The sequence below is a fragment of the Rhinatrema bivittatum genome, chromosome 6 (genome assembly GCF_901001135.1).
Source record: "Rhinatrema bivittatum chromosome 6, aRhiBiv1.1, whole genome shotgun sequence".
NCBI classification, from domain to species: Eukaryota; Metazoa; Chordata; class Amphibia; order Gymnophiona; family Rhinatrematidae; genus Rhinatrema; species Rhinatrema bivittatum.
This window is the reverse complement of record NC_042620.1, coordinates 327,317,875-327,345,557: the sequence shown is the minus strand read 5'-3', so window position 1 is coordinate 327,345,557 and position 27,683 is coordinate 327,317,875. Positions and strand designations below refer to the sequence as shown.

At 44.9% G+C, this 27,683-nt stretch overlaps 1 protein-coding gene across 1 annotated transcript in view; it reads right to left on the bottom strand.

The window, feature by feature from the left end:
- ALG13 (ALG13 UDP-N-acetylglucosaminyltransferase subunit) overlaps positions 1 to 27,683 on the bottom strand; it is a 116,222-nt gene that overhangs the window by 73,365 nt on the left and 15,174 nt on the right. The window lies entirely within an intron of this gene.

The following is a 27,683-nucleotide window of genomic DNA, read 5'->3' as shown; positions in this document are numbered from 1 at the left end:
GCCTTCCAGTACATGAAGATTGTGTGCCGCCTTTCATGCTTTTGTGTTCATTTACCCTTGCCTTTTCCACTGGGCAGAAGATAAATATGTTGAAAGTAAATAAATACTTTAAAATAAAAATACAGTGTTCTCTTGGGATTTGGGAACATGTTATTCTTCAACTTGGAGACAAAGCAGATTGATACTTTTTTTTACATTAAAGCTTACTAGATGATGTCCTAAGGGAGGTGGTAAATAAAAATACATAAAAAATGCAAACAAAAGCAAGCATAACAAAATATCCAAATTACAATAACAGAAAATCACAAGTAATCACCATGCACAGCATAGGAAGCAGTGACTGCCTAGCCACCTCTTTCTGTGAATTATTTCTTTCCCTTTTCAAGTTCCCAGGACAGTTCTAACTTTGCTGCTATTGCTGTGATGTAGGTTAAGGAACAAAGCTAGGGTCAGAAGTAGTTGGCATTTCCCCCCTAACCACAAAACAGGGGGGACTCTTTAGTGCGTGTGGCCCCAAGTCAGAAAAATGCCTGTTTAGTACCTGGAATAAACTGAACTCATGGTGCTATCTGAAAGCAACTGCAAACATGACTGGATTATTCTCATTTTTCTGACCCATGCGTGCAAACTAATAGCATTTACAGGAGACTCCTCGCTCTTCTCGGAGTCTTTGCAGAGCCTGCCATAGGATTCTAGTAAGGAGGAGAAATCCTCCCTGTGTACAGTTAACCTTCATTTCCTTTTATGTGGAGTTCAGATGCATTACTTATAGAAGAAGCCACAAGGCCATGAACACAGAAAGGATCTGTTCCAGGCAGGGCTAAAAGCAGAATCTTTATACAAATTACTCAAGGTTTTTAATGCTATTTGTGTGGTGTTTTTCAAGATTTTTTTTACTACATCATTTATGTATTATTATGCACATGGTTCTGTTTTATTTTAAACTAATTTACCTTAATTTTGTGAGATAACATTTTTGTTCTTAACTGAAATTATACCAGCTTCAAGCAGGAATCAGTATACTCATTGTGTTTAAGGGCAGCCAAAGTAGAAAGACTTTTCTTTTGTTAAGCAGGGCTGAATTAGCTATTACAGGTGGATGACATCATCCAGTGTCACCAAACAGACCTCTCATTGCTAGTAGAGGTTTTGCTCTACTGAGCATGTGCAGGAATTCCCATTTGGGTCCCGCCTCAATCTTTTTTCATCCAAGCACTAGCACATACATGGAGTGAGGGTAGTGAGCCTTTGAGCCGCTGTTAGGTTTAGACAGCGTATCTTATGCAAGCACAAGCTCGGCCTTAACAGGTGGCAGCCGATACACCACGGGACTAGATCTTCTGATTGACCAGTCGCCCCTTTGGATTCAGCCTGCAGTTTCTGGTGGCTGGCAGGGCTTTCCAGGCTGGGTACGAGGAAGGTAGAAGAAAGCAAGGTCAGTGGCCAGGCTGAGGTCAGGGCAGGCAGAGACAGTAAAGCGAACTCCAAGGTCCAGGCTGAGGTCAAGGCAAGAGAAGTCAGGCCTGAGGGAGAAACGCAACAGAACAGATAGGAGAGGTCAAGGCTGGACTACTGCAAGGCAAGAACACACAGAAACAAAACTAGGAACACACTGAAGCAATTAACACTGCAGAACAAGCAGGAGATCTGTTTCAAAGGCATTGAGTAGTAGTTCTGAGTTTCCTTTTATACTAGGCAGGATGTGATATCATCTGTGCATGTCACAGGAAATCCAGCCAGCAGAGCTCAAGAGTTGCAGGAAGTTCAGCCATGTTCCTTGGATGCAGCATGATGCCAGAGGCCCTTCAGACTAGAGGTGAGAGGTGTCACAGTTACCCCCCGTCCCCCCCCACTTTAGGGTTTATGGGGAAAGAGCTGGTGGAACCTTTTGGTTAAGAGAGGAACTTAGACAATGCCCACTGGTTTCCAGGAGTACTTCTCTGGACCATATCCCTTCCAAGAAATCAAATAATAAAAGTTTACCTTGTAGTCTTTTGAAATTTAATTCTGGATCAGGATCTGAGGAGACTATGGTGCTTGTCTTTCCATTTAAGGACCATGGGCTTCAGTAATGAAACATGGCAGGCATTGTCGATTCGCAGGGTAGTAGATAAGTTACGTTGGTATGCGACAGGTCCAGTCTGCCTCAGGATAGGATAAGGACTGATGAAACGGGCACCAAATCTATTAGAGGAAAGCTTTAGGTGAAGGTTCCTCGTGTTTAACCAAACCACAGTTCCTGGTGAGAACGGAGGTGATATGTATCCAGGGCTTGTCTGAGACCGTCAGAGATTGGCAAAATCCCGATGGGAGCTGGTGGGATGGCTTGTTGCAGGGGGCAGTTGGGACAGGAATCCACATATGCCCAGATGTCCTGGGTCATCTGAGGCCACAAGTATTGGCATGAGTAACGCTGTAGTCTTACGGACCCCTTTGGTGTCCACCAAGCCTAGAGTCATGGCCCCATTTGAGAACTTTCTCTCTAAGGCGAGTGGGTACTATCATTTTACTGACAGGGATTATAAAGGAGATGAACTGTGGTTTGATGCTGGTGGTGGAGGGATCGAATGAGCAGGACTGGGAAAGGCCAGGTGGAAGTCGAATCTGCTGAAGAACTTGGACCAATGAGCCTGACAGGGATTTAGTCTGTTGACCTCCTAGAGGTAGAGGAGATTCTTATGATCAGTAGTAACCGTGAAGGGGTGTTTGGCTCCCTCCAGGAGGCGTCACCATTCTTCAAGGCGAGCTTGACTGCCAGAAGTTCCTGATCGCCAATTGTGGTGTTTTTCTCGGCAGGTGAGACTTTTCTGGAGAAAATGAGAAAGGGTGAAGTTTGCCATCAGATGCTGCTTGTGACAGAACCACTCTGGCTCTAATAGAAGAATCATCCACTGTGAGGAAAAAGGGTCTGAGTGCTGAAGAACAGATGCAAACTCAAAGGCCACTCTGAGTTGTTCAAAGGCTCGGACTGGGCCAGTCCTTAGTGAATGCCTCTTTGCAGGTAAGAGGGGCAGTAAGCACAGAGTATTTATTTATTTATTTAAAAACTTTTATATACCGGTATTAGTATGCATACATCATACCGGTTTACAATGTAACTTTAAAGGTAGAAATTACAATGAACAGGGAGGGCGAACAAGGAGGAGTATACAAAGAGCAGGAGGTGGAGGAATTAAAGCAATAAATAAATAATGGGGAATGAATTGGTGATGATAATTCATGAACTCCAAGAAACATTGCAGTGCATTAAGTCCCATGGGCCGGGGCTAATCTCTAATCGCTAAGGTCCATCTTCAGCCTTGTGCTGAGATGCTGTACCCTAGAAAGGGCAATTCAGATTGTTCAAAAGAACATTTTTCCAATTTTGCATGTAATCTGTTCCCACTGAAGATGCTGGAGGAGGGTTTTAGAGAAGAATAAGATATTGTCCAGATAAACCAGAACACATGACTACTGGAGGTCTCAGAACACATCATTTATGAAGTTCTGAAATACCATAGGAGCATTGGAAAGTCCGAATGGCATGAGTAGATATTCATAATGCCCGTCTCTAGTATGAAATGCAGTTTTCCATTCATGACCTTCTCTAATCCTTATCATATTGTAATCTGCACGAAAGTCCAACTAGGTAAAGAGCTTGGCATCTTGTAATTGATCGAACAGCTCAGAGATGAGAGGTAGCGGGTATGTATTCTTAATCATGATAGTATTCAGTCTGTGGTAATTGATACAGGGTCTAAGATAATCCATCCTTTTTGCAAACAAAGAAAATTCCCGCTCCTGCCAGTGAGGGGGCAGATGAAACGTTGTTCTAGGTTTTCCTTAATGTATTTAGACATTACCTGGATCTCTGGGACAGACAGTGGGTATATTCTTCCCAGGTGGCATTTTTCCACTTAGAAGATCGATAGGGTTGTCATATGGCTGGTGAGGGGGAAGAGTTGCCGCATGTTTTTTGCTAAACACATCCATGAAGGCCGCATAGGCCCGAGAGAAACCAGAGGGCACCGCACGATCTGAGAGTGCAATGGTTGTAGGTGGGACAACAGAGTGAAATCAATGCTGAAAGCAGTAGGAGCTCCATGTCTGGACATCCCCCCCCCATGTACCAATCCATGCTGAATCCATGGCAGGCCTAGGACCACAGGGTTACCATATCTCCATAGAATGTCATTTGTTCATGGTGAAGGAGGCCCTCCCTGAGGGTGATAGATTGGGTAACAGCAATGATGTTCCCAGGTGGGTGTTCCCCATCCACCAAGGAAATGGTGAGCGATTTGTACAGTAGATCCATGGGAATGGCATGACAACATACCCCGCTGCACCTGTGTCACGGAAAGCATCGGTGAAAACAGCTTTGGTGTCTGTTTTAAAATAGACAAACAGGACAATCTGAGAGGGGGAATCTGTTCTAGGGCTGCCTACCCAGCTAGCCCTAGGCTTGCAGAGTGTCCTGGTTTCACCAGACAAGTTTTGACATAGTGCCTGGAGGCAGTACAATAAATGCATAGATTCCTGAGCAGACATCGGCACCTTTCCTCTTCCATCAGCCGAGAATGGCCCAATTGCATAGGTTCCTCCTGTGTGGATGCAGGGGTGGATCTTCTACCACAACCAATAGGGAGCACTGAAACCTGGGAGCCAGACATAGTACCCTTCAAGAATAATCATGCTTCTGAGATCTCTCCTAGAAACAAATGTCGATCTTGGCACAAAGGGAGCTCTGCAAATTGAGGGAGGTTGGATTCTCCCTTCCATCAAGTTTGTCCTTGATCTGGGAAACTAGGCCCTGCCATAGTATGGCAGTTAGGCTGTCTTCATTCCACCGTGGCTCGGTGGCCAGAGGCCAAAACTGAATGGCGTAATGCCCCACCATCTGCAACTCTTGACAGAGACACAGGAGGTTGACCGGAGCGGAAGACAACCAGCCCAGTTCCTCAAAGACCCTCCATTCAATATTATGTTGTTTCTCTCCCATAATGGGGATGCTCAGGCGAGCACCGGGCCAGTGAGGAGGGCGATGACTTAGGATATTTTAGCCCGGTTAGATGGGGAAGCTCTCAAATTGCAGTTCAAAAATGATTTGGCACTGGTTCAGGAAGCCTCTGCAAGTCTTAGGGTTTCTGTCTTAATATGGTGGAGGAGAAAAGCATACACCTGACGTCACAGTCACAGGTTGTTGCACTGGGGAAATCTGTGCTACGAGTGGTGGCTGTGCAGCAAGTGATGGAGTTCAGGTGGTTGCCTAGAGTTTGCTGGAGCACCAGAGAATCAGCGGTGCTCATGACCTTTTGTAATCTGTCACGTAGTGAGCCCTCGGCCTGCTGTTAAGTTTATGCAACCTATCTTGTGCAAGGCGTTAGATAGGCCTTAACTGGCAGCAGCTGATATACCACAAAACTATATCTTCTGCTTGACTAGCCACCTCCCTTGTGGGTTGAGCCTACAGGTCTTTCCAGACTGGGCATGAGGAAGGTAGAAGCAAGCATGACTAGTAGGTGGGCTGAGGTCAGGGCAAGCCGCGAGCAAAGCGCAGTCAAGGTCCAGGCGGAGAGCAGATCACGAACACGCTGAAGCAATTAGCTCTGCAGAATGAGCAGGAGACCTGTTGCAAAGGCACTGGGTGATAGTTCACAGCTTCCCTTTATACAAGGCAGGATGTGATGTCATCTGTGCCTGTTACAGAAAATCCAGGCAGCAGGAACTATAAAAGGGCTCAAGAGCTGCAGGAAATTCAGCCATGTTCCTTGGATGCAGCATGATGCCGGAGGCGCTTCACATCCCTTATTTTCTTAGAACATTTCCAAAACTTTATCTTTAAAGTTGCCTCGCTGTCTAAGGAGACTCCAAACAGCACTTTCCAGTGCTATCGTTTCAAAAAAGATTTTTTGTCAGAATGTTTTCCAAGAAAAAAGCCACAGTAATTAGGTTTAAAGACTGTGTGAGTGACAGGAAAATGGATGGACATGAACTTTGCTACAGCTGCCTGTGTCCAGACCATGAACGTGCATGTTTGTTACAGTTGTGGATGGATATCTCCGTGCATGCAACAGAGCCTGCAAAATAAAGGAACTCTTGTAGAAGTCGCAGTAAGTCCTCTTTCCGAAGTGCAGCCTTATCTGCCTCACCGGGAAAAGAGTCCAGCACCAACTCCTCTAAAATATCTCCCCCTCTAGTAGAACTAGATGCATGGTGGCTATCTTTACTTAACCCAAATCCTTTGGGTTAAGTAAAGATAGCCACCATGCATCAAAGAAAAGGAGGTGCCATTCTGTGGAACCACTGGCGCATTGAGCACCAAAGAAGCACATAGGTACCGTCCACACACAAGGCGCCTTCAAAACCTTCGGCACTGTACACACACAAGGCTACATCGGTGCCATTGAAGCATAAGTCACTGGCGCCATTGACAAGGAAGTCTTCAATGCATCAAGTCCCAGAATATTGATTATTGACACCTTTGCCCATTAAATCATTGGAAGCATCGATGCATCATACTGCAAACCTTCCATCGCAATTAGATGCTGATCAGGACAAGCTCTTCACTAGACTAGAAGGGGATATGATCCCCTTTGCACCAATTAGGACACTCTCACTATTTAAATTGCTGTCAAAATCAGAGGCGTACTAAGGGGGGGGGGCAAGGGGGCAGTCCGCCCTGGGTGATAACAGGAGAGGGATGCCATTGCTGCGGTTTCATGGCAGTGCGTAGAAGTAATGTGCTGGCGGGGTTCCTACTCTCTGCCAGCAAAAGTGAGTGCCACTGTGGTGACGCTGCCCTTTCCCCGGAGCCAGTGGCAGAAGAGGCTCTGCTCTTTAGCCAATGGCCGAAGAAGAGATCCAAAATGTGAGTGAGCGAGCAAGAGATTGGCCCTGTGAAAGTGAGTGCCTGTGTATGAGAGGGTGTGTGTATGTGTATGTGTGTGTGTGTGTGTGTGTGCGTGTATGAGAGGGTCTGCGTGTGTGGGGGTGTGTGCGTGTATGAGAGGGTCTGTGTGTGTGTGCGCGTGTATGAGAGGATCTGTGTGTGTGCGTGTGTATGAGAGGATCTGTGTGTGTGTGGGGGTGTGTGCGTGTATGAGAGGGTCTGTGTGTGTGTGTGCGTGCGTGTATGAGAGGGTCTGTGTGTGTGTGTGTGTGCGCGTGTATGAGAGGGTCTGTGTGTGTGTGTGCGCGTGTATGAGAGGATCTGTGTGTGTGCGTGTGTATGAGAGGATCTGTGTGGGTGTGTGTGCGTGTGTATGAGAGGATCTGTGTGTGTGGGGGGGTGTGCGTGTATGAGAGGGTCTGTGTGTGTGTGTGGGGGTATGTGCATGTATGAGAGGGTCTGTGTGTGTGGGGTGTGTCTGCGTGTATGAGAGGATGTCTGTGTGGGGTGTGTGTGTGTGGGGGGGTGTGAGCGAGTATGAGAGGGTATGTGTGTGGGGGGGGGGTGAGCGTGTAAGAGGGTATGGGGGTGTGTGAGCGTGTATGAGAGGGTGTGTGAGCGTGTTTGAGAGGGTGTGTGGGGGGTGTGTGAGCGTGTATGAGAGGGTGTGTGTGGGGGTGGGGGTGTCTGTGCATATATGAGAGGGTATGTGGGGGTGTGTGCGCGTATGAGAGGGTCTGCGTGTATGAGAGGGTGTCTGTGTGTGTGCGTGTATGAGAGGGTCTGTGTGCAGGGTGTGTGTGCGTGTATGAGAGGATCTGTGTGTGGTGGGGTGTGCATGTATGAGAGGGTGTCTGTGTGTGGGGGTGTGTGAGCATTATGAGAGGGTGTCTGTGTGGGGGTGTGTGTGTGAGCGTATATGAGGGGGGGGTGTGTGCGTGTATGAGAGGGTGACTGGGGGTGCGTGTGAGCGTGTATGAGAGTGTGACTGTGTGTGGGGGGGTGTGTGCGTGTATGAGAGGGTGATTGTGTGTGTGGGTGTGTGTGTATATGTATGATTTAATTTAAAAACTCTTCTATACCGTCGTTAAGTTAGATAACCATCACAATGGTTTACAGAAAGGCACAATAAAGAAAAATATGAGTGGTATAGATTACAAATTAAACATGTGCCATCATAGTACGGTAACATTAGTACAATAAATTATTTGTTTAAGTTAAGCTTATCTGTTTGTTAGGAAATTGTGAAGTGGTTCAAATTGTGTGTGGGGGGGTATGTGTACACGTATGAGAGGGTGACTGTGTGTGTGTATGAGAGGGTGTCGGTGTATGTATAAATGGGCCTGTATATGTGTGAGTGCCTGTGTGGGTTTCTGAGAGAGTGCGCCTGTGCATGTGTGCCTGTATTTATATGTGTGAGAGGGGTTAAAATTTGTGTGCTCTCCTCCAGTCCACAACAATCTCAGGATGACTAGAAATCTAAAGTTACTAGGTATGGGGAGCAAGAGATTTTTTTTTTATCCTTGTTAGTTTTAATTATTAGATGTGATGAATTTTAATGTGGACAAGTGCAAGGTGTTGTTTATAGGGAAAAAAATAACGCTTGCTGTAGTTACACAATGTTAGGTTTCATATTAGGAGCTACCACCCAGGAAAAAGATCTAGGCATCATAGTGGATAATACTTTAAAATCGTCGGCTCAGTGTGCTGCAGCAGTCAAAAAAGCAAACAGAATGTTAGGAATTATTAGGAAGGGAATGGTTAATAGAACGGAAAATGTCATAATGCCTCTGTATCGCTCCATGGTGAGACCGCACCTGGAATACTGTGTACAATTCTGGTCACCGCATCTCAAAAAAGATATAGTTGCGATGGAGAAGGTACAGAGAAGGGCTACCAAAATGTTAAGGGGAATGGAACAGCTCCCGTATGAGGAAAGGCTGAAGAGGTTAGGGCTGTTCAGCTTGGAGAAGAGATGGCTGAGGGGGGATATGATAGAGGTCTTTAAGATCATGAGAGGTCTTGAACAAGTAGATGTGAATCGGTTATTTACACTTTCGGATAACAGAAGGACTAGAGGGCATTCCATGAAGTTAGCAAGCAGCACATTTAAGACTAATCGGAGAAAATTCTTTTTTTGATTGTAGAAATCGATCCTTTGTAAACCGTTGTGATGGCGAAACCGAGCAACGATATATAAAACTCGATAAATAAATAAATAAATACTCAATGCACAATTAACCTCTGGAATTTGTTGCCAGAGGATGTGGTTAGTGCAGTTAGTGTAGCTGGGTTCAAAAAAGGTTTGGATAAGTTCTTGGAGGAGAAGTCCATTAACAGCTATTGATCGTTTACTTAGGGGCGGATTTTAAGAGCCCTGCTCGCCTAAATCCGCCCAAATCCGGGCAGATTTAGGCGAGCAGGGCCCTGCGCGCCGGTGAGCCTATTTTACATAGGCTCACCGGCGCGCGCAGAGCCCCGGGACTCGCGTAAGTCCCGGGGTTCTCCGAGGGGGGGCGTGTCAGGGGGCGGGCCCGGTCGTCGCGGCGTTTAGGGGGCGTGTCGGCAGCGTTTTGGGGGCGGGTACGGGGGCATGGTTACGGCCCGGGGCGGTGGCCGCGCCCTCCGGACCCGCCCCCAGGTCGCGTCCCGGCGCGCAGGAGGCCCGCTGACGCGCGGGGATTTACGCCTCCCAGAGGGAGGCGTAAATCCCCCGACAAAGGTAAGGGGGGGGCTTAGACAGGGCCGGGTGGGTGGGTTAGGTAGGGGAAGGGAGGGGAAGGTGAGGGGAGGGCAAAAGGAAGTTCCCTCCGAGGCTGCTCCGATTTCGGAGCAGCCTCGGAGGGAACAGGGGTAGGCTGCGCGGCTCGGCGCGCGCCGGCTATACAGAATTGATAGCCTTGCGCGCGCCGATCCAGGATTTTAGTGGATACGCGCGGCTCCGCGCGTATCTACTAAAATCCAGCGTACTTTTGCTTGCGCCTGATGCGCCAGCAAAAGTAGGCATATTCGCATAGTTTGAAAATCTACCCCTTAGGGAATAGCCACTGCTATTAATTGCATCAGTAGCATGGGATCTTCTTAGTGTTTGGGTAATTGCCAGGTTCTTATGGCCTGGATTGGCCTCTGTTGGAAACAGGATGCTGGGCTTGATGGACCCTTGATCTGACCCAGCATGGCAAGTTCTTATGTTCTTATGATTCCAAGGAGTAAATGGGTTCCAAGCTGCTGATCCCAAGAATAAGAAGTAGATTTATGCAACTCTACCTTAATAATGGTTAATGGACTTTTCCTCCAGGAGCTTGTCCAAACCATTTTTAAACACAGCTATACTAATAGGGGTAGATTTTCAGACCGTGCGAATAGGCGTACTTTTGCTGGCGCATCAGGCGCCAGCAAAAGTACGCTGGATTTTAGTAGATACGCGCGTAGCCGCTAAAATCCTGGATCGGCGCGTGCAAGGCTATCGATTCTGTATAGCCAGCGCGCGCCGAGCCGCGCAGCCTACCCCCGTTCCCTCCGAGGCCGCTCCGAAATCGGAGCGGCCTCGGAGGGAATCCTCTAACGCCCTCCCCTCACCTTCCCCTCCCTTCCTCTACCTAACCCACCCGCCCGGCCCTGTCTAAACCCCCTCCTTACCTTTGTCGGGGGATTTACGCCTCCCGGAGGGAGGCGTAAATCCCTGCGCGCCAGCGGGCCGCTAGCGCGCCGGGACGCGACCTGAGGGCGGGTCCGGAGGGCGCGGCCATGCCCCGGGCCCGCCCCCAAAATGCTGCCGACACGCCCCCTAAACGCCGCGCGGCTTGGGCCCGTCCCCGACACGCCCCCCTCGCCAAACCCCGGGACTTACGCGAGTCCCGGGGTCTGCACGCGCCGGTGCGCCTATTGAACATAGGCGCACCGGCGCGCAGGGCCCTGCTCGCCTAAATCCGCCCGGATTTGGGCGGATTTAGGCGCGCAGGGCCCTGCTCGCCTAAATCCGCCCGGATTTGGGCGGATTTAGGCGAGCAGGGCTCTTAAAATCCGCCCCATAGCTTTTACCACATCCTCTGGCAGCAAATTCTAGAGCTTAATTATACATTGAATAAAATAATATTTTCATAATAGTTTTAAATGTATTATCTAGTAACTTCATTGTGTGTCCCTGGTCTTTGTATTTTTTGAAAGAGTAAACAACTGATTAACATTTATTCATCTATTCCACTCCTTTTATAGACCTCTATCATATCTCTCTTTAGCTGTCTCTTCTCCTAACCTCTTTATCCTTTCTTCATAGGAGAATTGTCCCATCCCCTTTATCATCTTGGTCTCCCTTCTCTGTACCTTTTCTAATTCTGCTCTATCTTTCTTGAGATGTGGTGACCAGAACTGCACACAGTACTCAAGGCGAGGTCACACCTCCTTCCTTTCCTAATAATCCTCAGCATTCTGTTTGCCTTCTTGTCTGCTGCTGCTCACTGAGCAGAAGACTTCAACGTATTATCAATTATGTCACCTGGATCCTTTTCCTGAGTGGTGACTCCTAATGTGGAACCTTGTATTTTGTAGCAGTAATTTGGATTATTCTTCCCTAAGTGCACCACATTAAATTTTATTTGCCATTTCCAGGCTCACTCTCCCAGTTTTGCAAGGTCCTTTTGCAATTTCTCACAGTCCTCTTGGGATTCAACAACTTTGAATAATTTTGTGTCAGACAAATTTGATCACCTCACTTGTTCCCATTTGCAGGTCATTTATAAACATATTAAAAAGCAGTGGTCCCAGAACAGATCCCTGGGGCGCTCTACTATTCACCTTTTTCCATTGGGAAAATTTACCATTTAGCCCTGCTCTCTGTTTTCTATATTTTAATCAGTTGGCAATCCACAACAGAACACTTCCCCCTATCCCATGACTTTTTAATTTCCTTAGAAGTCTCTAATGAGGGACTTTGTCAAATGCTTTCTGGAAGTCCAGATACACTATATCAACTGGCTCACTTTTATCCACGTCTGTTTATGCCCTCAAAAAAATGTAGCAAGTTTGTGAGGCTAAATCCATGTTGGCTTTGTCCTATTAAACTATGCCCATCTATATGTTCAGCAATTTTGTCCTTTATGATAGTTTCTGCCATTTTGCCTGGCACAAACTCACTAGTCTGTAGTTTTCTGGATCCCTTGATCCCTTTTTTAAAAACTGGCATTACATTGGCAACCCTCCAGTTTTCAGGTACCATAAGCCAACCTATCCAGTCCATCACTGCCTTCTTCATCAAGTCACCTCGGCTCCTTGACCTGGCTAACATTTTGCTACCCTGACTTGCCTTACAGCCTACCCAAGCCTCCTGTTTTGCCTTGTGGCCTACCCAGTCTTTCTGCATTGCCTTGTGACCTCTCTTGGACTCCTGTCTCACTCTGACCTCCCAAGCCTCCTTGCCTTGTTCTCTAGTCTCCTAGGCCTCCTTGCCTTGCTCCCTAGCCCTCTCTGCTTTAACTTACAGCCTCCAGGCCTGCTAGATTCTCCTAGCCAACCTTCTACCTATTAGATTTGTGGACCATTGGACTGAGGTGGAGTTCACACTGCAGCGAGGAAGCCTGCATGTCCCCATCGTCAGCTGGTGGATCCAAATGAGGCACACACCCAACTGGATCTTTGCCTATACCAGCCTACATTCCCCTCAGGTGGAGCCTTCGGGTGCCAGGGCTGGCAGGTCTTAGGTGGGGCCTGTAGTGATAAGAAAGAGATTCATCAAGGACAGATATGTCACAGGTGAATCCGGAAGCAGGCTGGGGGTCAGTGGCAGGTGGCATTCAAAGTGGTCCAGGAAGCAAGCTGAGGTGAATACCGGGCATCCGTCCAAAGGGAAGGCGGGACCGATAGGCCGGGCAGGAAGGCAAGGAGCAGAACAGGCAGGCAGACAATGAGATGTGGGACACTGAAGAAATGGCCATGAGAACTGAAGAACAAGGACGAGGAATGCTGGAACTGAAGATGAAGACACAGGAACTAGAGAACGAAGATGCTGAAGCAACTCACACTACTTAGCAAGTAGGAAGACCCGTTGTCGAGGTGAGGAGATGCACCAGAGGCCTTTTATAAGCCTCTCTCTGTGAGGTCATCAAGGGGCACCTTTAAATGAAGAGCCGTCAGGTGCATGCCTTTGGGAGGCCAGGAGAGAACATTGGCAGCATCCCACTGTGAAGACCATTGACAGCGTCCTGCTGCACCAAGGAGCAGCATCCCGCCATGCTGGGAGGGAGAGCAGCTCGGCGGCGTCATAGAGCACCTGATGAGGCCAGGCCAGATGGGTGAGTACGGAGATTCATGGGAGGGACCTGAGGACCGCCAAATGCAATAGTGCCCTGTTGGGCTTCCCTGTTCATTATTGCCTGTCCTTGTCTAGTCTAGTCCAGTCCTGTGTTTATGTAGTGGGTAGGAAAATTGGAGATTTTGTCATAGAAGTTTTACTAATAAGTCTGAGAATAAGCAATAAAAGCATGCAAGATTAGAGTGTGCATTAAAGAATATATATATACACAAAAATACTTCCCCTCACATTTCCCCAATGTGAGTCTGATTATATCTTTGGAAAAATGGGAACAGAGCACGATGGGAAACCAATAACAGCCCATCAGGCACTTCATTAACCAGTTAATGTCCAAAGCTATTCTTCTGAGCTGTTCTCTCTCTGATTTCAAATAGCTTGTTCTTTTTAAGTTAATTCTTCTGAACTTTGCGCTAGTTTCTTCTCTGGGCTACTCCCATGTGCTCTTGAGGCCCCAACTGTCTGTTCTTATCACATCAGCAAGCAGTTAGGTGCGGCCAAGTGGTTACTGTCCTGTTTTCCTCTAACTGCACAGTTAGCCTCCTAATAGCTGCTCTTTAATATATCTGATCTCATGACTTATTTTTGTTACAAGCAAGTTAAGAAAAATTGCATTTTTATTCTCAGAACCTATAAACCTATAAACTAATAATATCAGTGATTGCTTCATTACTTTCTCTCGCAGTACAATATTCTTCACGCAAGCCAGCTAACTGCTTGAAAATGTCCCACACCTTATCTAGTCCAGTCCAGTCCTTGTTCTGTCTTGGGCTGCCCTTGTCTGTTTCCCAGTCCTTGCCCTTGGCCCTGGTTCAGCATATACACCATACCCAGCCCTAGCCTGTACTCTATATCCAATCCCCAGCCTGAGCCTGTACTCAGCCGTGTCAGTCTCCAGCTCCTGTCCCGACCTCAGTATCAGCTCAACCTCCAGCCTTGTCTGTATCAAGCTTCTGCCCAGCCATGGGTGACGAGGAGCCCTCAGAAGAAACAAGGTCGTTGCAGGTTCCCAACCCTGTGACGGCAAAGAGGAAACCCTCAGAAGAAGCGTCACAGGATCTCATCCCCGCGATGGCGCAGAGGAGGGCTGGAGCTGCAATGTTGCTTGTGGGATCCCTTCCCCTCCCTGCGGCGGTGGAAAGGTGCCTAATGAAAAGGCTGTGTGTGTGTGTGTGTGTATGGTGTCGAGAATGGGAGCTTGAATGTATAGATGTAGGTGAGAATGGGAGCCTGGGTGTGCATAAGAATGGGAGCCTGGGAGAGGGGTGAGAGAGTGAAAGCTTGGGGGGGGGAGCATATGAGAGTGAGAGCTTATGTGTGAGAGGGAGGAAGAGAAGAGACCCTGAAAAGGAATTAGGAAGTGAGTGACAAGAGAAACATGGGAAAGAGAGAACAGAACCAACTGATCAGACAACAAAGGTAAAATATATATATATATTTATTTTTATTTATTTATTTGTATTTTTCTATACCGGCATTCACGGAGTTCGTATCATGTCGGTTTACATAAAACAAGGGGTGAGAAATACATTATAACGTAAATAACTAATAACATAAGAGAATACATTAAAAAGTAAAACAAGTGCATGGAAGAAAAAAGTTACAATAAAACGGGGGTCATTCTAACTGGGATTAGAGTTATATATTTTGAGATTTTAGCAAGTGGAATATGCCACTTTTGGGAATGTGCATTTCTTATATTTTTGTATTTTTCTCTTTCTTCAGTATTCCACTGATCAGAGTCTGGTTTCTCCGGCTTTCTATTTTGCTTTTATCTGCATGTTTCTGTTTCTATTTTGTGGTCTCTTATTTCTATATTAGGTAAAGATCAGTCTCTGATTTGCCTGCATGTGTGTGACTGAATTCTGCTCGCATGTAGTTTCTCTGTAGCAGTCCAGCATGTTCTGTTATTCCAGTAGGTGATGTAGGGCCTGGGGGTAGTATTTGCATTGCTGCCTTTTCATAAGGTTACTGTTATTTGAATCCTGAGTCCTGTGACTGTATGGTAGGGCAAAGCTCTAGATGTCTCTTTCTTTGCAGGAGTTTGTGTTTCTTCACAAAATAGCACTACGATGTTCTATCATACGAGTTTCAGACTCCTCTTGGTTTTACCAATATATAACAGCGGACAAGGACACCATAGCCCATATATCACACCTCTTGACTCACAATTTGTGACAGCTTTCAATCTAAAATTGCCTTTAGCAAAAAACGGTAACATGTCTCCTTCAAAAGATTGGTCACACTGAGCACTTTTTACAAGCTTGGTGGCCCAAACTGATACCATCACTCTCAGATCGTATATATATCAACAAAATCTGAGTGAACAAGGATGTCTCTAATGTTTTTACCACGTTTAAACGCAAATCTTGACCTAATCTCTATCGTTATGGGTTGGCAGCTAACCTCCATTTGATTCGCGGGTGGTTCCTGGGAAAATCCCATTTTATTAATGTTCTAGCTGAAAACACTTTTACCAGACCGTTGGCTTTGAGCTTTGTGCTTATGAGCCCCAGAACTAAGCTGTCACCTTTGCTGGCCACTCACCCCCTGATTGCGCCACTGAGGAAAACGTGGATACAACTTACCCACTACTTGGAGATTCCCCGTCATTGCACGTATCTCACTTCCCTTAGAGGTAACTTAGACTTTACCCCTAGGTCCACGACGGCATACTTTAAGATCTGGTATCACAAAGACATAACGCACTTAGGTCATGTAATGGATGATGGAGGTACTCTCTTGTCTTTTGACAGGTTACAGGAATTGTACAATCTCCCTGGGTCCCATTTATTTGGATACTTGCAACTTAGGCATTATTATCAGTCCTTGGGTTCCCCGGATCAACATTTAGCAGCGTTTAACGTACTGAAAGATTTTTTTCAATTTGACCATCAAAGCGATCCATCTCTTTCCATTTATTACAGGCGGTTGGCCCGGGGTAGCACTCCGGACTCTTACCAAGTTTCTGTTAACCGCTGGAATCGAGAGGGAGTATTTTTGTTAACCCTATTTTTTCCTCGAGTGTGAGGAGTATACTTCCTATTATGGGCAATATGTACTTCCAGGAGATGCACTTAAAATTTTTGTATAGGGCATATCTCTCGCCTCATGTTGCCTTTAAAGCTGGCCTCACCGATGGTGATCAGTGTGTACGCTGCTGGAAGGGGACGGGGACCCTGTCTCATGTGTTTTGGGAATGCTCGGAAATTCAAATGTATTGGCGGCAAATTGTGAGTTATTTAGAACCATTGGTGGGGGTTCGTCTACCGCTTTCCCCTTATCTCTGGTTATTTCACTGTATCACACGCCACTTAGTGGTGCTTCCGGGTCTACGAAGCCTGCTTAAAAAAGCTGGTTTAGTGGGAAAGAAAGTTTTGCTTCTTCATTGGAGTGATACGGAACCGCCCTTCTTTTGGACGTGGAGGATTCATTTTCACAAATTGATGCAGATGGAGCAGCTTTTCGCCCGCAGTTCGCCTAAACGCCGGAAATGGTTTTTGAACACTTGGGACTCCTACATACAGGCATTGCCCCATAGGGCTAGAAGTCTGGCTCTTAATGATTGAAACGACTTTCTGGAGAGTATACGGACTTTACTCTTTTTGGTTAAACTGGTCTCCATATGGGAGGGGGGGGATAGGGGGAAGTTTAAAGGGGGGGGGGGGGAAGGCTGGTCATGCTTACTTATAAAATGGTGTGCTAGTTTCAATTCCAGCATTATATTCTTCTTATAGTGTTCACCTTGAAATTTATTTGTTTACTTGCTGCTTGTTTCTGTAATACTTGTCTTGGTACACCTAATAAAATATGATTACATAATAAACGCAAATCTTGGAATCTCCTGTAAACCTTCATGTAATTTCAAAATATGCCAATATTTTTAAATCACATTCTGTACCCTATAGACTTGTGCTGAAAATGGCAACACACATACTGTTCGATCTTGATCTTGCACTTCTTGTGCAGGCTGGAATAGCAAGTCCCGATTTATCCATTGGGCACGTTTATAAGCCTTCTTGATAATATGTAATGGATAGTCCTGTTGTTGAAAACATTTCATCATAGCTTGGGCTTTTATTTTATACTGCAATACATAAGAACATAAGAAAATGCCATACTGGGTCAGACCAAGGGTCCATCAAGCCCAGCATCCTGTTTCCAACAGTGGCCAATCCAGGCCATAAGAACCTGGCAATTACCCAAAAACTAAGTCTATTCCATGTAACCATTGCTAATGGCAGTGGCTATTCTCTAAGTGAACTTAATAGCAGTGGACATCCGAGCATAATCGCCTAAGCCTCAAAAACTGCCCAAACGGTAAATTGGTCCGCAAGTGATATGGATGGCAACCAAGAGGAGTCTGAAAACTCGTATGATAGAACATCGTAGTGCCATATCTAGGGGTAGATTGGAGGCACCTCTAGTACAACATTGTTTGGAAAAAGATCATACTTTTGCTATGTTGAGGTTTGAAGTGATTGAGAAACCCAGTCCTTGCAATCGTGGAGGTAATTTTGACAATTATCTCATGCAAAGGGAACAAAAGTGGATATACTCTTTTGATACAGTAACCCCTAAAGGCCTTAACAAAGAAATTGATTGGTCAGTTTTTTAGTAACATCAGCGTAAGGTAGTGTTGAGATTGTATGATGGGCCAGTTAATTTGTGATGGTGATATTGAACTATAAGTTTCTGGTGATTATTTCACCAGAAGCCATTGTGTTCTATATTGTTGTATATGAGTGGCCAGATTGCATGATGGGTTAAGTAGTTTTGGTTGGCATCATTGAACTACACATCTTCCGGTGACGTATTCCGCTGAGACCTTTAAATTTGATAGGCGGCTTTGAGGGAACGGCGTAGATGTTTAAACGCCATGTCGAGATCCTGAGAGATGTTTGATTCCGTCCCGGTAAGTTGAATGACAACAGTTATTTTGGTGTTTTTTAAGATCTATGTGCACCTTGCTATACGAACAAAAGTTAGTAGCGGGGTGGCATTGAGATTGCAGTGTGTAGTAAACTTTCCCGGTGTGTTTAATTGATGGTTGGAGGAGGTCATACCTTGATTTAATATGTGTGTGTTTTTATGTTTTTTAGGATCTATGAATATTTTGCCATTACTAAGAAAAGCTAAAGATCTGTTCCCCCTGAAGAAGACTTTTTATAGTCGAAACATGGCCCATGTTGGGTTTGGGTGCTGAGTGATCCCTATTTTTGGCTAAGTATTCTTTTTGTTAATGTCTATGATTAAGCTGGTACACAGTGGCTGAATAGATACTTGGATAGTTATCAATCTTAGCAGTTTAATAAATAATTATTTAAGTGGATGTTGGGTAAGGGTATATGATGAGACATGAGACAATAAATGATTAAATAAATCTTGCTCAGAAGGCTGAAAACTGCCTGCGGCCCATTGCGGGCGAGAGACAGCAGATTAAATCATTTTTGAGCATATGCCTATGATATTGTCTCTAGTCTGTTATCATCATTTGTGGTAATAGTTGAGATACTATTTCCCTCTCTAAGTTCACTTTGGTCAGAATATCTTAAATTTGACATGAAAGGCTATACTTAGCATTGGTGAAATGTGATCCCTTTGTTATCAAGGTCGCTGGGGAACACATAATTCGCAGTATAATAGTCAAGCCCTGCTATAACCAGATTCCTTAGTATGGCCTTTATTTTGGGACAAAAAGACAGTGCAGAGTTGAAGATTACTCTCAAATTTCTAGCTTGAAGAGAAATTGAGATTGGCTAGTTGCCTAATTGATAGGTAGCAGGCAAGTCGGCTAGCAATGATCCAAAAAACTCCACCTAGGGCAGTTGGTAGCCAAAATAGCACCCTGGGCAAAGGTTGCTTTCAGCGCTTCCTTCCCTTGCCTGCTCACAGACTGACAGACTAACTCAAAACTGGAGACAGAGGGAAATGTGTGAGAAATAAAGAGGACCAGGGATGGTGAGGAAAAGAATGGGAGATCAGGAATCTGGGAGGGGAGAAAAAGAGAAAGCAACAAGGGAGGTTCTGTGATTGAGGAAGTAGGAGGGACATGGGATTGGGTTCCAGAACCTGGGGGATGAAATCCAAGATGAAGGGACAGCAGATCCAAATTGGGGTGGGAAGAGGAGGCAGGTTGCCCTAACATGCTGCAAGCCTGTTCCCCCTTCAGTCCTCTCTCTAACCTCCTACCCAACCTGGCATACAAACACCCTTGGGCCCTTTAGCTGATCCTTTCCCATCCTCCAGCCTCTCACCTCAGCTCTGGCTAATCCCCTATCCTCCCCAAAATGTGCCCCTATGATCTGCGGCTTCAAGCTCGTGCCTTCCCCTCCTATCCTTGAATGAGGCTGGATTAGGAGCACAGTATTTTTTTTTTTTTTGCTCTATTTCTGGTCCAGGCTCACCCCTCCCTCCTGTTCCCTGTACGCTGGCAAGGAAAGGAGGACCTGGATCAGGATGCAGAGGACCATACCTGGGAACGTTTCATGTCGAATCACCCTGAGATTTTTGTCAATTAATGGAGTGGGAAGGGGATGAGTGTTAGGCCCAGGCAGTATGCACACAAACCTTCTCCTCTTTAATACACGTTCACTCTCACTCACATACATACATACATGCTCATTCTCACACACGCATGCCCTCTCACACATGTATTCCCTCACACACACACATGCCCGCTCATTCTCTCCTGCTCTGAACCCACCAGCTGCAGTAGTGTAAAAGGTGGACTAAGTGGTAGGTTATTACGTCACAGAATACACAACACACTTATTTATAAACATAGAACATAAGTCTGAGAATAAGCAATAAAATCATACAAGATTAGAGTTTTGCATTAATAATATACACAAAGATAGTTCCCATCACAGTTTCCAGTGTGAGTCTTATATATCTTGGAAAATCGGAAGCACAGCACTGGAGATCTGGAACAGTTCAAGAGGTACTTTAATATCCAACAAGCTTTTCTTCAGAGCTGTTCTTTCTTCTGAACTAACCAGGCTGTCTTGACTTTGGTCTTTTATGCTAATTTTCTTGATCTATGTCCCAATTTCTTCTCTGGGCTACTCCCATATGTTCTTGTCATCTGCTGAAGCTTCAACTGTCTATGCCAATTATATCAGCAACAGTTAGATGTGGTTCAGTTGCTGATGTATTGTCTTCCCTGATATCTACACCGTTACCCTCATAAGTAATTTCTTGTTAATATAATCTGATCTCATGACTTGTTTCCTGTTACAAGCAAGCTAAGAAAAATGGCATATGTATTACAGGCCTTATGTCAAGCAATTACACTAGCAATATTAGTGATCTTTATCCCACTAATTTCTATTGCGTTACAAAGCTCTTCACGTAAACTAAATAAATCCTTAAATAATTTTTCCACAAGTAGCTTCTTCCTTCGGCCCATGCAGAAGATAAGCCTTACCTCCTCCTCCTCCTTCAGCCGCTTTGACTGCCGCTGCCTCTTCCCCTTATAATGGCCACATGGACCAGTGAGAGTCATTTTCCTTCTGCCCCTGCAACCGGCTACACGGGCCAACGAGAATGTTCTTCCCGCTCAGCTGATGCTGCTCCTCCACCTTTCTGCCTGCGCAGGCCCCAATGATTTCCTCTTCCAGGCCCTGCACAAGCATTTCTTTGCTGTACCCAGAGTTTTGCAGGATTGGCCTGGAGACCCAGCAGTTCCTTCAGAATTCCAGTCTCCAGGCCAAATAGAGAGAGTTTCCAGATATGCAAAGGACTATTCTCTGCTGAGTGAGATTCAATATAGCTGAAAGGCAGCAAATCTTCAGCTAGCTTGATGCCTCCACATTTTTGTCACCCTAGGCATATGCCTAGTGTGTTTGACAAACCCAGACCAGTCCAAAAGCCCTGAAAACAGTGCACACAAAAGGTCCTGTCAGAGGTGTAGATATAAAAAGAATCAGAGTTGTGGACACAAAGAGTCAAAACTTTTTTTTTTTTAAGGTTTAAAACAAAATCAAGCCATGGTGAGAGGCAGTACAGGTTTTTATTTGTACACACAACAAATATGAAAACAAAGTGATTAAAGCACCTATGGCTCTGAGTTTGTATGAGTGTGAGGATCTGTGACTGTGATTGCTGTCGCTCTTTGTCATTCGATTCATCCCAAGAAGCTGCTGCTCTGGGCAAATGCACTGTTTACACCTCTGTTGCACCGGCCCTGAATCTAGTTCCCATAGCCAGCGCTGTTGCAAGAGGTGGGAGGGTCTGCCACACTATTGCCACCCCACCCCCAGTGTCATGAAATTATGTTCTGCACAGCTGTTCATCTGAGGGGGACTCCCACCTCCACTGCTCCAGGGTGGTGGTGGTGTCCGGCAATGGCGCACTCACAGCTAGGTGACCCACTTTTACTCTTGGAAGAACAGAGATGAAAATCACGGGACTTATACAAAAAGTTAGTATGCAAATACCCGATAGGGTTTTCCTTTTAGATGGTTCTGGAAAGAAAATCTCTCCTTTTTATCTGTCACTACAACAGAGAAAGGGTGGAGAGTCCTATGGAAACTGGGAAAAAGCGAGGTACAAGAACAAAGGATCCTCCAAAACGAAAAAAAAAAAGTAAATCCTCTCAAAATGGAGAGAAATTCCAATAGGAGACAAAAGACTGAAACATTAGCAAAGTCTCCTACAACACTGCAATGTCTAAGAATGGTTTCTAGAGACAAACTGTCTGAAAAGATTTGGTAACGAGAAATGTGAAGAATTAGTGCTTAGAAAAATGTAAAAGAAATGTTATTGGTATGCTTATGTTAGATTTTGATCAAGGGTAACTTAAGCGAAACAAGAAGAGGTGTGAACGGATGGGGGATATGTGGAGTGGGCCCTGACCAAGAAAGCCAGGGTTCGGTTCCCATGCAGGGATTGCTCAAGGCAAGGAACAAATAAATGTGATGATTAACTTTTTGTGGCTTGGGTGTCTGCAGAGCTGCATGCTGTGTGCCAAGGACTGCGAGTTTGATCCCAGCTTGGAGGAAGAGCGAGGGATACAAAAAAGTAGGTACTAGGCAAACTTTTAGAGGTCTATAAAATGGAACAAGTAAATGTTAATCAGTTGTTTACTCTTTCAAAAAGTACAAAGACCAGGGGACACACGATGACGTTACCAGGTAATACATTTAAAACTAATAAGAGAAAATGTTTTTTACTCATCACATAATTAAGCTCTGGAATTTGTTGCCAGAGGATGTGGTGAAAGCTATTAGTGTAGCTGCGTTTAAAAAATGATTGGAAAAGTTCCTGGAAGAAAAGTCCATTAATCATTATTAAGGTGGAGTTGCAGAAATCCACTTCTTATCCCTGGGATCAGCAGCTTGGAATCTTATCACAGGAATTGGCCACTGTTGGAAACTGGATACTGGGCTTGATGTACCCTTCTTCTGACCCAGTATGGCAAGCCTTATCATCTTCTGTTCTTCTATTTTTTTTAAGTTTGCGAGGGACATAGTGCATCTCGGTAGAGATGCTGGGGGAGGGGAGTGGGGCGGGATTAGGCGGCTTCCCTACTGGCTGTTTATAATTTTTTTTTTAATTCTGCAAAGGGCAGGAGAAGATTTATGTTGTAGGTTTTCCATTGGGTAGGAAAGAGGGGAGGGATTATTAAGGAGGAAATGGGGCACTTTGGAAGTGGCAGATAACATGAAGATACAAAGAGACAGCAAACCACTGCAAAAAAATGAAATAAAACCATGGACAGCCATTGACCCAACATAGATTTTGGGTTAAATGATGCCTTTAATATGTTTTTAAGTCCTTTATGAATATCTTTAAATATTCCAGAGCATCGGTCCAGCAACCAAAAAGGCTTCTCTCTTGTCACATTAAGATATGCAAGTTTCACAGATGGTGATGATTCAGAAGAACTAAAATAAATCACTGAAGCTGGAAGATGCAATAACGCAGACTCACAAATTAAAGAGTAGCAAATCACCCGGACCAGACAGTATATACCCCAGAATTCTGAAAGAACGCAAAAATGAAGCTGCAGATCTGTTACTGGTAATTTGTAACCTATCAATGGGATCATACGCCGTACCTGAAGACTGGAGAGTGGCCAATATAACCCTGATCTTTAAAAAGGCTCCAGGGATGATCCGGGAAACTATAGACCGGTGAGTCTGTTTTCAGTAAAGGGAAAAATTGTGTAAACTATTCTAAAGAACAAAATTACAGAACTTATTGAAAGACATGGTTTAATGGGACACAGTCAGCATGTATTTACATAAGGGAAATCTTGCATCACTATTCTTGCATCACTAATTCCTGCTGAATATTTATCATACTATTACCATTCACAACTGTGTCATATTTATTCATTTGATTACCTATGTACCGTTTCATAGTCTTATTTTTTCACTTGCTATTCTAATGTATCAATAGGCTGAAATGTAAATATTGTGCTGTTCAATTTCTCCCCTTCCATCCCAAGTTTATTTTCCTTGTTTTTTGTAACTTTCCCTCTCCCTTTTTCTGATTCACTGTATTTAAAGTTCAAGGTTCTTATTGAAAATATTGTTTTTTACGTTACGTTATGCTTTACACTCCTTGTTATTTGTAAACCGGGTTGATGTGATGCCTATCATGAAACTCGGTATAACAATAAATAAATAAATAAATAAATAAATAAATAAATATTCTTCTACTTTTTTGAAGGAGTTAATAAATGTGGATAATGGTGAGCTGGTGGAATCTCTAAGGATGGAAATTCCATGTGTGAAAGGGAGGAGTATAGCAGTGGGGGTTTACTACCATCCACTCCACCAGGATTGTGAAATGCTAACAGAGATTAGATAGATTACTAAGCATGGAAACAGAATAATAATGTGAAATTTCACTTACCCCAATATTGATTGGGTGGGTCTTATCAGGGCATGTCAGGGAAGTTAAGTTTTTGGCTACCATAAATGACTGCTTCATGGAGCCCTAGAACTGACAAGGGGGGAGGGTGGTTACTTTAGAACTAGCTCTTACTAGAATATAGGATCTGGTGCAAGGGGTAACGGTGGTAGAAATACTTGGCAATAGTGATTATAATACATTCAAATTTGAGATAATCACGAGGGAAAATAAAACTAATACAATAACATATCTTTAAAAAGGAATATTATGATAAGAAGAGAAAACTAAAAGGAACAGTTGCAAGTGTTAAAAGTTTGCATTAGAAATGGAGAATGTTTAAAAACCACTATCTTGGAAGCTCAGATAAAATGTATTCCACAAATTAAAAAAGGTGAAAAAGAATACGCTTTTACCAACATGGCTAATGGGTGCAGTGAAAGAGGCCATCAAAGCCATCTTATAAAAAATGGAAAGCAGGAACAAATGAGGAAATCAGGAAGGCACATAAGCACTGGGAAATTAGATGAAAAACATTAATAAAGTAAGCTAAGAGAAAATTTGAGGAGAGTCTTGCCAAAGAGTCAATAGCTAATAATAAAATATTTTTCAAGTATATTAAAAAGAAGAAAACTGCAAGAGAGTCAGATGGACTGTTAGTTAACCAGGAGATAAAAGGAATATTCAGGAAGGAAAAAGTCAAAGCAGAAAAACAAAAAAATAAGTTCTTTGCTTAGGTTTTTACTGAGGAGGATGTTGGTTCAGGCCCAGATTTAAGCATAGGCAACTGGCTAGAGTGCCAGATTTTGAAGGCACCAACTATCCAGGCCAAAGAGAAAACTGCTTTCACTTGCTTTAGGGCAGTGTGATACTCTGTCCTGTGGGCACCAAACTCTTAAATCCTGTGTTGGGTACATATATCCATGCCAGAATCATTCTTAGTAGGTGATGACGCAGAAGAACTAAAAACAAACAATTGTGAATCTGGAAGAAGCGCTAGAGCAGACAACACATGCCAGTATTACAGTGAACATGCATATTTAACCGGTGCTGGAAAGGCTATATTGAACAGATGAATCTGTAATGCCTTTTGAAAACGATTTGAACTTTTATGCATTGGATCTCTGATGGTAAAGAATTGCACATTGATGGAACGGATATTGAAAAGAGCGTTTTCCTAGTTATTGCGAGGTGGGCATGATGTGCAGATGGTATGGCAAGCAGTGATTGTGATGACGAGCGTAGTGTTCTGGGTGGGGTGTACAGCTTGAGAGTGAGGCAGATCCATGGTGAAGTGACATTAAATAGGTTATGGATAATGACAGCAAATTTATATTGGATACGTTGTTGAACCAGGAGCCAATGTTGCTGCTGTAAAATTGGAGTAATATCTGATGTCAATAAGCGAGCAGCAGACATTTGTACCAGTTGCGTATTGGGGAAGGTCTGCATAGAGGGTGGGATGAATTAATGCTTGGAGAACTGTCTGAAAACCCGAGGAGTTCTAAAGGATATGAAAGATGAAGTTACAGACCTGCACCTGGTAATCTGTAACCTATGATTAAAATCAGCTTCATACTGGAGGATCGTAAATATAAAAAGAGCTGAAGGAGTGAGCCAAGTAAATACAGAACGGCGAGCCTGATGGCGCCAAGTACAATGGTGGAAGCTATTGTTAAGAACAAAATTACCGGTCATATAGATAAAAAGGATTTCGCAAAGGGAAGTCATGGATAAAGGATGAGCCAATCAACATAGTGTCCTTGGATTTTCAGAAGGCAAATGATAAAAGTCCCTCATGAGAGACTCCCTAGAAAATTAAAGTGTCAGGAGGCAATGTCTTACTTTGGAGTGGGTAAATCGTCAGTTTTACCAATGGAGAGAGGCCCAGTTCATCACGGTATTTTTCCCATAGACAGAATGGGAGTAAATCAGGCACTGTCGGGCGGATTTTAAATGCCCTGCCCGCATAAATCTGCCGGATTTACGTGCGCAGAGCCCCGGGAGGCACGCAAGTCCCGGGGCTTTTTAAAAGGGGCGTGTCGGGGGCGTCGCCAAATGACGCAGCGTTTCGGGGGCGTGACGTGGCGTTTGGGGGGCGGGCCCGGGGGCGTGGCACCGGCCTGGGGGCGTTCCGGGGGTGTGGCCGCGCCCTCCAGAACAGCCCCTGGGTCAGGTCTTGGCGCGCCAGCAGCCCGCTGGCGCGCGCAGATTTACATCTGCCTCCGGTAGGCGTAAATCCATGGATAAAGGTGTGGGGGGGGGGGTTTAGGTAGGTGAAGGGAGGGGAAGGTGAGGGGAGGGCGAAAGAAAGTTCCCTCCGTGGCCGCTCCGATTTCGGAGCGGCCTCAGAGGGAACGGAAGCAGGCTGCGCGGCTCGGCGCGTGCAGGCTGCCCAAAATCGGCAGTCTTGCGCGCGCCGATCCCGGATTTTATAAGATACGCGCGGCTACGCGTGTATCTTATAAAATCCAGCGTACTTTTGTTTGCGCCTGGTGCGCGAACAAAAGTACACGATCGCGCAATTTTTTAAAATCTACCCCTAAGTTTGTATCCAAGGTAATGGAAGGTAACATGACTTGCCCATGGTTTCAAGGAACAGGAGCAGAATTTGAACCCTGGCCTTCCTGCATCACAGGCCGACGCTCGTAACCACTAGGGTTACTCTACCACTCAACCCTAGATGATTCAATTACCTGTGATAAACTGCTGGCAGCATTTCGAGTGCCAGAAACAGGCTGCTGCAACCTGTTATTATTCTGCTGAGATGCTGCATATATTTTTTTAATTTTAGTCTTTGATTTAGCTCTAATTCAATCCTTTTGAATCTACCTCAGACTAGAATTGCTAAGCTGTTGCTGATCTCTGATTTCATGCTGCCATCCTAGCATGGGAGACCCTGCCTTGGGTCTCCCATGCTAGGATGGCATGGGAGACCCAAGTGGGTAATAAATAAATGAACTATCACTGCCCTCCACACATACTAATATTCAAAATGTAACTCCTGGTCAGACATGGACTAAAGTTCCTAGGGCCGATGTTAATCTATTGGGCTGAATCTGGAGTTTATGTTGGCAGGGTCCTGTATTTGGGATTTGTGCATGGATCAGGTTTCTTGCACAGAAATCACGTTTTACACGGGATGTGTGTGCAGTGTTTTAATCTGCACTAAGCCCTTGTGTGGACATTTTTTAAACTCAGTGCATTTGGATGCAGCGTGAGTTGTTATTTTTAGCACATGTCTTCCACTCATGTTTTAGGACATCAGCCCCTTTGCTGGACTGTACTTTTCCTCTTCCGTACAGATCTTTAACACAGCGGTTCTCTGCAATTTCTACAAAGTTTGGTTTTGTACTTACTGTATTTGGAACTAGCACTCTTCTCTTTTGTTCACTTTATAATCTTCCATTTGTTTTTAAGGATTTCCTCTTAGATTTGCACAGCTGGGAACAGAAGAGGGAAATGTATGAGGTGCCCATCTTGCATGGGGACTCTACAGCGCCTCCGGGCGCATCTCCTGTTAGGACACTGCTACTTGTCAAAAACCTGAATACTTCTGCTTGTTCTGTAGAATCCATAAAGAATTTAGATGGACCGTAGCCCATAATTATGATTTATGCATTTTATGTACATAGGACTGTACATTTT